Source organism: Nylanderia fulva, unplaced genomic scaffold (assembly GCF_048542155.1).
Source record: "Nylanderia fulva isolate GAGA-0341 unplaced genomic scaffold, ASM4854215v1 Scaffold1269, whole genome shotgun sequence".
Taxonomy (NCBI): Eukaryota; Metazoa; Arthropoda; class Insecta; order Hymenoptera; family Formicidae; genus Nylanderia; species Nylanderia fulva.
In genome coordinates, this window is record NW_028189484.1 from 4,288 (window position 1) to 13,888 (window position 9,601).

Sequence of the window (9,601 nt, forward strand, 5' to 3'; positions counted from 1 at the left end):
GATTTGGCTTCAACGCTTACCACATAGAATTCAAACGACTTTAGCCGTAGTAGAGGATGTTCCTCTTGTTAAACTTGCGGAATTAGCCGATAAAATTGCTGATCGGGACGGCGGTTTGCAAGTCGCGGAAGTTTCCAATAATGCAAATAATAAATCTTCGGATTTCGCGGATTTGCTACGAAGAATCGAAGCTCTTGAAGTTTCTCGTCGTCGAGATCGTTCCAAAAGCCGGTCTAGAGAGAATAGAAGATTTAGATCGTTATCACGTAACAAAGACAAATCAAATAAAGATATTAAAGATACATCAATTTGTTTTTACCATAAGAAGTTTGGTGATAAGGCTAAACGATGTACTTTACCTTGTTCTATGTCCAAAACATTCTTGGCTTCACAGGAAAACTAAAAACGCCGCTTAAGACTGAGGCTGCTTACGACGGTGTTTCTAACAATCGCCTCATTATTTTTGACAGACATTCAAATTTGAATTTTCTTGTCGATACGGGCGCTGATATATCGTTGTTACCTAAAAAGGTTTTATTGAAGCCGTGGCATACTAATTTAAAACTTTTTGCCGCAAATGGTACTCAAATTAATACTTACGGTTCTAAAACTTTAATTTTGAACCTCGGTTTAAGGAGAGAATTCAAATGGAAATTTTGTGTCGCGGATATTCAACGTCCTATTTTAGGCGCCGATTTCCTTTGTCATTTTAATCTCCTAATTGACATTAAAAACAAGAAATTGATTGATAATGTTACCGGTCTTATGAATACTGGAAAAATTCAAGAAGTTGCACATTTGTCAATTTTTACCACATCTCCTGATTCTGTGTACCACAAATTTTTAACCGAATTTCCAGGACTCACCCGTTTTTCTCCAATTTCCTCGGTAAAAACACATGGTGTTGAACATCATATCGTTACGGAAGGTTCTCCTAAATTTTCGACTCCCAGAAGACTTACTCCTGAGAAACTTAAATGTGCCAAGGAAGAATTCAAGTCTATGATGGAGCAAGGAATTTGCAGACCTTCAAGCAGCTCCTGGGCAGCCCCTCTACATATGGTACCTAAAAAGGAACAAAATTCTTGAAGACTGTGTGGTGATTATCGTGCACTCAATTCAGTGACTATCCCGGATCGTTATCCCTTACCTCATATTCAAGATTTTTCTTCTTCACTTTTGGTAAGAATATCTTTTCTAAAATCGACTTAGTTAAAGCGTACTATCAAGTACCCGTCGCTAAAGAAGATATTCACAAAACAGCTGTCACTACTCCATTTGGGCTTTTGAATTTGTCGTAATGCCTTTCGGTTTACGAAACGCAGCCCAAACTTTTCAACGGCTCATGAACTCTTTACTTAATGATTTGAGTTTTGCCTTTTGTTATCTTGATGACATTCTTATTGCTTCTAAAGATGAGAAAGAACATATTGCTCACTTACGCATTATTTTGATCGTCTTCAACAAGCTGGAATGACAATCAATGTCGCTAAATGTCTTTTCGGTCAAAGCGAGATTTCTTTTCTTGGTTACTTAGTTTCTAACCAAGGAGTTAAACCTACATCCGAAAAAGTGAAATCAATTATTGATTATCCTAAACCTAAGACACTTCATGAATTACGCAGATTCTTAGGAATTATCAATTATTATCGTCGCTGTCTCAAGGATGCTGCAAATCATCAAGCTCTGTTAACAGAATATTTAAAGGACAGTCGCAAGAGGGATAGAAGAATTATTTCTTGGACTAAAGAAGCGGAATTAGCTTTCGAGTCATGTAAAGAAGAACTTTTACAAGTTACTACCCTTTCTCATCCTGCTCCTCATGCTCCTCTTATTTTAACTTGTGATGCTTCTGACTTTGCTGTTGGTGCATCACTTGAACAGTCTATTGACGACGATATCAAACCAATAGCATTTTTCTCAAAGAAACTAGACAAAGCTCAAAGAAATTATAGCACTTATGATAGAGAACTTCTTAGCATTTATTTGGCTATTAAACATTTCAGGCATTTTGTTGAAGGAAGACAACTGATTATCAGAACTGATCATAAACCTTTGATTTTTGCTTTCCGTCAGAAATTGGATAAAGCGTCACCAAGACAGATCAGACAATTGGACTTTATTGCTCAATTCTCTACAAATATTACCTATATTTCTGGAAAAATGAATTCAGTTGCTGATGCTCTTTCAAGAATTGAATCTATTTCAATGCCTATTATAGTTTCTTTAGAAGAACTTGCTAATTATCAGAAAGAAGATGAAGAACTTCAAGTTTTACTTTCTTCAAATTCTTCACTTCTGTTGAAGAAACTTATTCTTTCAGGATCAACCATACCTATTTATTGTGATTGCTCTTCGGAATTAATTCGTCCATATGTTCCTAAACTCTTACGCAAGAGAATTTTTGATGTTGTTCATGGACTCGCTCACCCCAGCGGCAGATTGACATCTAAACAATTACTACTGAAATTCATTTGGCCTTCTTTGAAGAAAGATGTGAAGGAATGGACTCGAACTTGTCTTCCATGTCAACGTGCGAAGATTTCAAGACACACCAAGAATTCTCCAATTAAGATTGCAATTCCTGATCAACGCTTTCAGCATGTGCATTTAGACATTGTTGGACCACTTCCTATTTGTCAAAATTACCGTTATTGTCTTACTATGATTGATCGTTTTTCCAGATGGCCTGAAGCTGTTCCTATTTCTGAGATTTCTGCTGAAACTATTTCTACAACAGTTTATTCACATTGGGTAGCGCGTTTTGGTTCTCCTATCAGCATTACAACAGATCAAGATCCTCAGTTTGAAGCAGCTTTATTCAAAGCTTTAACAAACCTAATTGGATGCCAAAGGATTAGAACTTCTGCTTATCATCCTGCTTCAAATGGAATTCTGGAAAGATGGCATAGGACTTTGAAAGCAGCGATTATGTGCCACGAAACAACCAACTGGGTAGAATCTTTACCTTCAGTTCTTTTGGGATTACGTTCGTGTTTCAAAGAAGATTTAAAAGCTTCACCTGCAGAACTTCTTTATGGATCCACTCTTCGTATTCCTAAAGAATTTTTCATTGAAGAAGATTTTGCTGCAGATCCTGAAATCTTTCTTGAAAAACACAGGATTCATATGAGGAATATCAGATCATCTCCTACAAGTCATCATTGCAAAAGATCACCTTTTGTTCACAAGAATCTTTTTGATTGTACTCATGTTTGGATTCGAGAAGATACTGTTAGGAAGTCACTACAACCTCCTTATTCAGGCCCTTTTCCTATTGAGAAACGTATCTCTGATCATTTATTTGCAGTTAATGTTTCAGGAAGAGTTGTCAATATTTCGACAGAACGTCTCAAGCCAGCCTTCATTCCTAGAACTTCAGATTCTACTGAACTTTCTACCAGATCTTCAGCTCCTGTTCCTGCTATTTCAACTCCTGTTCCTGCTATTTCAACTCCTGTTCCTGCTACTTCAGCTCCTGTTCCTGCTACTTCAGCTCCTGTTTCTGCTACTTCAAATCCTTCTTCTTCTTCTACTGTTGGAAAAGCTTTACGCACCTACCCACCAAAGAAGAAGAAAGTCCATTTCGCAACGAATATCGTCACTTGGGGGGGAGTACTGTAGCATTCATCATCCACACCTTTCATTTACACTCTACACTTTTATTACACCTTACACTTTTCACTGCACTTTTACACTTTTTACATCTTTATACATTTGTAATAACTTCAATTCATTAATATACATAATGTTTTTAAGAAAAATATATATTTCCATAACAACACATTCATTCATTTATTTGTTACATATTAATTCTTTTTGTTCTTTCGCTTTATACTTTTAATGAGTAAACATTACTTTTTCAAAGATCTGGTGAATTTATTTATAAGTCGCTACACACCCATCTAGTACTTCCCAGATATGGTTTTACCGGATGAAGAAAAATGAAAATACCGGCCGAAATCAAGTAAAACTCATAAGTCCCACGATTTCTTGTATAGCAGCAACATGTTTTGTATCTTCTATTTTTAATTGCAGCACCCTCTAGATTGATTTTTTAAATATTATTGCAACCTTAGGAGTATTTACATTTGGATGATAAATTCTAGCTTTAAGCTCGGCATAGCCTTTTTTTCTTCCAGCCAGAGAGTAGGTCCTGCAAAACACTTAGATCCACCAATCTTTCCTGTTTTTTTCTTAGATTAGATCACTGCAACTTCTTTAGACCCTTGGCGCATTAGTTGTAAAATAGTTAGGTCCATTGTATACGTTTATAAAATAATCTAGTTGTTTTAAAAATGGCATTTACATCTTTTCTGGTGTTCCCGTTTTTTCTCTTCCCTTTTTCAATTTAATACAAATTTTCAAATGATTGCTCGCACGGCGGCTCTCCGTTACATCGCGGACATTTATTAGAGCATCGATGCTCTCTCACATCGGAGCGGTAACTTAAATTACACGGGATACAATATCCCCGCCCGCCTGCTGCTGCATTTAAATTTAAAATTACATCGAAATGTTTATTATTTAAACTGTATAATAGATTTAGACGAGTTTTTATTTCCCGCTGCAAAGTGGTTAGAAATGCGTTTCCATCGAATAGCGGATTACCCCCTCGACCAAAAGTATCGTCGTTATATATTATTATCGCGACATTTTCGCTCGCGAGATATTGCTGAAAACGCTCGATTTCATCAACCACTCCCTTCCTCCGGAATCGTGACACCGGCATTCCTCGTAAGTTGCAACGCAAACTCGCGCTGTAACACCGAGTTTTGTCTTCTCACCGCATTCCATTTCACGTGTAACTCTCCCGTGCGTAAATTTCCACGCTCGTTAAAAATTAGAGCCGATACAAGCGCGCGAGGAAGACATAAATTATCGGTATTGGAAATTGTTAAAATCGAGCGTTTAGCAATAACATCGTGCGTAAACCTGTTACGGCCGCGACCAATGGAAGGGGTGACTTTAAAAATCCGAATGTTAAATTCTTGCGCTATATCGTGTCCTCCGCAGCTTTGCGCTAACAAGCTTACGAGTTCCCAAATATTTTCGTAAGTCAAATCTCGCAAAGGTCGGAACGATATACCTGCGGGGCCGCGGGTTAAACTTGCGGAATCGAAAGATATACCGACGTAATCCCTCGGTTCGCACGAATGCAACGCGTACTCGTGAAGTTCGCGAAACGCATTTTCTAATCATACACGTTTGCTCCTTCGGGTATCGGACGAATACGGAAACTAATTTCCCGTCCTTCTACACCAAAAGTTCTAAAGCGACGCACGTTTTCCGCCAACATTATTAAATATTTAAAATTACCATCAGGCTCTTGATTCGCTATTTCTTCCTCCGCTTCTTCTTCTTCTTCCTCTTGTCCACCAGCAGCCTCTAAATGTCGCTCTTCGTCGGAAGTTTCCTCAGCGGAGCGGGTTTGGGAATCTTCTTGTTGTATTCTGACGTTTTTTCCCCCACCACTCTGTACTGTGAGAAATAAAAATTATATTAACAAAATAAAATATTTAATAAAATATTACTCTCTTACGTTTGAATTTTTATTAATAATGTGAAAATGTTGTTGTTAATAATAATTATGTTAAGTTCACTTACGTTTTAATATTCTTTTACCGGGGCATTTGTATCACCTTGCGAGGGTTAATACTCCGGTAAATATGAAATTTCGGGCGCGATGTTAGGAGAGAAAGAAATTCCTAATAAAATTTTATTTTAATCAAAATAAACAAAAAATTTAAACGTAGGAGAAGATTAAGTATAAAATATAAAATTATTACCTTCCTTGCCCATCGCCCCGCTATTTTCTTCTTCTTCTTCTTCTTCTTCTACAGAAAACGTGGCGTTGTTATTTTCATCTTCCACTTCTTCTTCATCTCCCGTTTGTTCTTCTCGATCTTCCGGCTCTTCTTCTTCATCTTCCGTTTGCTCTATTTCTTCTTCTTCCAACTCTTCATCTTCCTCTTCCTTCTCCTCCTCCTCCTCCTCCACTTTCTCCTCCAGCTCCTCTTCATCTTCCGAAATCGTGTTTATTTCCTCGTCGATTTCCTCCCCCCGTTCTCGCTCCTCTACGACCATGTTTTCATTCGCCGCGTCATCTAATATTCATCAGTCATATATTATTAGTATTTCACATAATTAAAAAATCTTTTGTGTTGATATATAGCACTGTAGTATTTTTCTTACTTACTTTCAAGCGGAGTAAATATGGCCGCCTCATCGAACGGACTTACTTCGCGAACCCGCACCTCTTCCACGTCGTTATCACTTTTGGCTAAATCAATAACCGGATGTTCCAGCTCCGGCGTTAACACGATGCGTGCACGGCCTGGAACGTATATTATTTTTATTAAAAAATTTCCTGTTTAATATAATGTTTTCTAGCAGCGCGATATAATTTATGATGTTAAAAACTTACGCGAAGGTCCGGGCTCCGGCGAAGAATCCGCTCGTCGTCTTCTATTTAACCTTAATCTAAGTGATACGGGGCGATTCTCTAGTACGCGCAACCGGTTTCCTGTAACGCGTGCGACAGGGCGTACGAAAGCTAAAGTTTTAGCGATTTAAATAAATAATTGGGGTAGTTTTAATTAATTTTTATTTATAATTAAGTGTAAAAAAAAAATAAAAACTTACCATTATTATCTTTTCCCCGGAGAACTCGATGAAAATGTAGGAGGAGATATTCTATGTGACCTGCTGCGTCGTTTTCTTTCTCACCACCAAAATAGTATCGCGACTCGATCACCTCACCCGCGATAATCACTAATTCGCGAAAAACACTAAAATGTCCTAGTCGGAATAATACCGCTAGCACAGCGTTGGGACATTCTCCCGCGAATTTTCCAAAAATATTGAAGCATTTGTCTTCACTCGCGCATGTTAATTCATATATATGCTTGGAAAAATTTTTTCCGCATAAACTCTGCGCTAGTGATAGACAAATTTCAATTACTTTTTTCAAACTCATTATTTGAAATTTAATAGTACACTTGCGTCGAATACGTGAGTACGCGAGAGACGAAATTCAAAAATGTAGCTAGCTAACTTAACTCCGAGAGCCGTATTTATACGTTTATGGAAATCAAAATGGGGGACTTTCAGGTAATTTTTTCGATTTATTTTATCTTTTTTATCTTTTTTCTCATAGACGTGTATTCTTACCCATGTTTTATATATATATATATGGTAATCTTTACTTAGATACAGAAAATATTTAATCTAGGGCGATATTTACTTAATTACGAAAAGTTTATAGAAATCAAGATGAGGAATTTTCAGGTATCTTTTCTCGATTTTATTTTGTAACGGCGTAGCCGTTACTAACGCCTCGCGGGCCGATCACCCGCCCGCCACTTGAGGCTATGGCGCCTAAGGCGCCCCTAAGCACAAAATCATAACTGATACACGGGTCACCCTACCCCAGGGGCGCCCCACTACAACCCCCAGAGGCGCCCCACTACGACGCCGGCGTTACCCCCACCACAGCCTTGAGGTAGAGTAAGGGAACCGCCGGCAGGGTATATAAGCCGGCTCGACGGATGAGCCGGCACCAGTCCTGTTCCGGACCTCCTAGCCAGGCAACGGGCTTCTCGTTGTTACGCCGGGTTTCTCGGTTTCTGGCCTCCTACCTTTAGTATCGGGCAACGGGTTTCTCGTTGTTACGCCGGGTTTCCCGGTTTCCGGTCTCTTCCTGCTATACACCGGGTGACGGGTTTCTCGTCATTACGCCGGGTTTCCCGGTTTCCGGTCTCTTCCTGTTACACGCCGGGCAACGGGTTTCTCGTTGTTACGCCGGGTTTCCCGGTTTCCGGTCTCTTCCTGCTACACGCCGGGCAACGGGTTTCTCGTTGTTACGCCGGGTTTCCCGGTTTCCGGTCTCTTCCTGCTACACGCCGGGCAACGGGTTTCTCGTTGTTACGCCGGGTTTCCCGGTTTCCGGTCTCTTCCTGCTATACACCGGGTGACGGGTTTCTCGTCATTACGCCGGGTTTCCCGGTTTCCGGTCTCTTCCTGTTACACGCCGGGCAACGGGTTTCTCGTTGTTACGCCGGGTTTCCCGGTTTCCGGTCTCTTCCTGCTACACGCCGGGCAACGGGTTTCTCGTTGTTACGCCGGGTTTCCCGGTTTCCGGTCTCTTCCTGCTACACGCCGGGCAACGGGTTTCTCGTTGTTACGCCGGGTTTCCCGGTTTCCGGTCTCTTCCTGCTATACACCGGGTGACGGGTTTCTCGTCATTACGCCGGGTTTCCCGGTTTCCGGTTTCTTCCTGCCATAGGCTATACGCCTCCGTACACCGTATCTCTAAGTTATACCGGGTAATTTGTAAATCTTTTCCGGACACCGCTACAGGCTATACGCCTCCTTATTTTGTTTATACCGAGTAGTCAATAAGTTTCTCTATTTAGGGCTTTATGCCAACAAACATTTCGTTTATACCGAGTAGTCAATAAGTTTCTCTATTTAGGCTTTATGCCAACAATCATTTTGTTTACTTGTTTCTTTTTAAATAAACCAAAGTATTGTTAATAAGGAATAAGCGAGTCTGAATCTCCCCCTTCCTCCCGAATCCTGGAACCGGCGAGCCGATCCGCGGCGCCGGGAAAGGTGACCCGTTACATGGCGCCCGAACAGGGCCCTGCCCAGTGGAGATCCCGACTCGCTTAAAGCCTATCCAGATGCCCGCGTGGGTAAATCAATTATCAAAAACCGAAGCTATTGCCTTGGCCAAAAGACACGGAATCGATAGCCAAGGAACTTTAGACGAGGTCCGCCGACGCCTCCGCCGATTTGTCGGGCAAAACCCCGCGCTATTTCGAACTCACCTACCTGTGCCCACTATCAACGTCGAAATGGCCACCGGAAGCTCAATCAAAGACGAAGAAGCTACCACCCCGACACCTGTTGAACCAGCCAGGATCATGGACCAGATCCGAAAATGGGGGTGCCACTTCGAGGGCAAGGACCCCCTGGCATTCCTCGAGCGTACGGAAGAGCTGTGCCTGGGCTACGGCTACACCGACGCCCAGATGCTGTTAGGGCTACCCGAACTCTTACGGGGAGACGCCCTGCTGTGGTATCGCAACATCCGCGATACCATAGCCAGCTGGGCCGACTTTCGCCAAGCTGTCCGCCAGCAATACCTGCCAAGCGGGTATGAGAGACAGATGAAAAGGACGATCCAGGGACGTCAACAACGCCCTAAAGAGTCCTTCCAAAAGTACGCCACCGAGGTCCTGACCATGATGCGGCGCGCCGGGGGATATTCACCCCTAGACCAACTGGAACAGCTCTACGAAAACATGGATCCGGAGTACCAATTGTACATCCGTCGGGCGGACGTGCTCAGCGTCGGGGATCTGAGCATCCGAGCCACCGAATACGAAGAGGCCGACCGCCGAAGACAGGAACGACGAAGGGACGTGCCGCAAAGCCACACCACGGTTGTAGCTTCCGCGGTCTACAGTCGGGAGGAATGTTGCTGGAGGTGCAAGCAACGAGGACATACACGCCTGCACTGCCAGCGACCTCCGAAGAAATTCTGCTCGAGATGTGGCAAGGACGGGGTCCTCACCCGTGACTGCCACCCCCC

At 41.8% G+C, this 9,601-nt stretch overlaps 1 long non-coding RNA gene across 2 annotated transcripts; it reads right to left on the minus strand.

Annotated features, from left to right (window-relative positions):
* Positions 1–469: 469 nt before the first annotated feature.
* On the minus strand, positions 470–1,421 carry LOC146724537 (uncharacterized). 2 transcript variants are annotated; one of them, XR_014924023.1, is made up of 4 exons: positions 1,151–1,421; positions 867–1,066; positions 601–717; positions 470–523 (listed from the first exon to the last, which is right to left on the minus strand). It is a non-coding gene; the product is annotated as an uncharacterized LOC146724537 (long non-coding RNA). The 2 variants fall into 2 exon arrangements; XR_014924024.1 differs by having other exon boundaries at positions 601–772.
* Between the last annotated feature and the right edge of the window lie 8,180 nt (positions 1,422–9,601).